Here is a 2,124-nt window from a genome sequence, read left to right as displayed (position 1 = left end):
GGATGGACAATATACCAATAAATAACCATGCAAGTAAACTCGTCATTTAATCAGAGGCATCAGCTCCAGCCCTCCTTTCCCGGCTTACTTTTTTGTAGCTCTGTGCCCACAACATTTTGCACATTTGGTTATTGCTAATTAATGTGGTTTGTCCCTAAAATATTTTTTACACTCTAGGCCAGAGGTGCTTCACCCTGGGCTTGTAGGCTAACTCCAGCTTGCGGCACCGTGTCATCCGGCCTGCAAGGCTCCCAACAAATTCAGAAATTTGGTGACAGACGAGCACTGGCACCACTCCCTTGCTGCTAAATTTCCAGACTCATGGGGAGCCCCAGACCCCACACCCTGGGATCCAGTGCCAGATCCCAGCTTTCAGGACCAGGTGGCGACAACCCCAAGGCCCAATCCCAGTGTGGGGGCTGGGGGAAAGGGGTCTGTGCCAAGTCTCTGGGATGCGATCCTGTCACATAGGGGTAGTGTTGTGCCCCTGGGGCTTAGTCCCCAATGAGAGGGGGCAGTGCTAGGGCTCAGTCCCAGAATGCAAGGGTAGCAGGGTGTGGTGGCAACCCCTGGGGCCCAATCCCAGCACGTGGGGCAGGGAAAGGGTAGTGCCAGGCTCCAGGGCCCAATTCTGGCATGTGGGGCTCCAATCAGCCTGTGGACTGGCCCCTGGCCACCCATCTGGCCCATGGGACCAAAAGATCGAGCACCACTGCTATAAGTCTTAATTTTTTACTGTTCAAACAGTGGAAGTACACTTTGAACCTGCTTGCTAAAACAGATCTGATCTTCCCTTCATTCTGATTCAGCCAAGACCTTTTGCCCATAATGATTGCCATGTTTCGTGGCCTTCCAGGTACTTTGTGTCACTGTACACAACAGTTCTCAAGGCTGCTTGACAAACGGCTGGCTTGTCCTCTCCAGCATCTTCTCAGAATAGCATCATATTATGACTGCATTCATAACCGCAAGAGCATTTGATTTCTGCGCTGTACTCATTACCTGCCTGACCTTACTGTGCCCAGAAGTGACCATAGGTGCTCTATGTAAGATCAGTCTGCGTAGCACTAAAGAGCAAATAACTGTGCTTACAGGGAAATGCCAGCATGGCTTGATGTCACTTTCCTTTCTTTAAAAAAAAACAAAGCATAAAAATGCAGTAATTTTATAGAAGATAAAATTATAGGCCAAAATGTTCAGACTTGGGTGTCAGAAGTTCAACTTCTAAATTTAAGTATCTTGAATTTCAGACTTTGTTAGTGACCTTAAATCCCTGTAGGTTCAATGGGAGCTACAAGCCCTTGGCATTATTGGAAGTCAGCCTGCTTTTATTTAGACACCCAAGTGTGAATTTAGGAGTTTAACTTTCAGGCATTGAAATTTTAAAATGTTGGCAAGAAGGTTATTGATACTGGTTGAATAAATAGATTAGTAGCTTCAAGCATGTGATCTTCACGGTATCATGCTACACATAATGAAGAGGAGAAGGGGATCATGTTCTCTAAAGTAGGGGTGGGCAAAATATGGCCTGTGGGCCAGATGTGACCTGCAAGGTCATTCTGTCTGGCCTGCAGGGCCCCTAAAAAATTTATAAAATTAATATTTATCTGCCCCTGGCTGCCTGTCACGCAGCCTTCGATGGCTTGCCAAAACTCAGTAAGCGACCTTCCACCCAAAATAATTGCACGCCCCTGCTTTAAAGGCTCCAGCATTATCCTCTGCATCAGGATACAAGATCCGTGTGAGCAGGTCCTAAGCCACAGATCTCGCATTCTACCAGTAAAGTTACTCAAGCTCCAAGGTTAATCACAGTGGAAGTGGCAACAACTATTGTAGTTGAGGTTGCAAAATGGTTTCTGTTCTAAACCCCTGTTTTCAGTTGTTCCTGATCGTATGACTTCCACTTTGGGGATGAAGTGTTCCATACTCTTATCTCTTCAAAATAGATATTTTTGGCTTAAATTCTGAGCAAAGCTGGTTTCAGCTATTTTTGAGCACAATGGGAGTACAGTAGAGGGAATATTATAGCAGGAAACATATTTTTGATGAGTGGCTTGAGAGCTAAATGGCATCAGGGTAGAACGCTGGTATTTGACAAGGAAATATACCTCATTAAGCAATACA

General features: G+C 45.8%; 1 protein-coding gene across 1 annotated transcript in view; it reads left to right on the top strand.

The window, feature by feature from the left end:
- Positions 1–2,124, top strand: part of MRPL21 (mitochondrial ribosomal protein L21) — a 32,927-nt gene that overhangs the window by 17,357 nt on the left and 13,446 nt on the right. The window lies entirely within an intron of this gene.

The sequence above is a fragment of the Gavialis gangeticus genome, unplaced genomic scaffold (genome assembly GCF_001723915.1).
Source record: "Gavialis gangeticus isolate Ggan-Ray unplaced genomic scaffold, GavGan_comp1, whole genome shotgun sequence".
Classification (NCBI taxonomy): Eukaryota; Metazoa; Chordata; order Crocodylia; family Gavialidae; genus Gavialis; species Gavialis gangeticus.
This window is presented reverse-complemented; position numbering and strand designations above follow the sequence as displayed.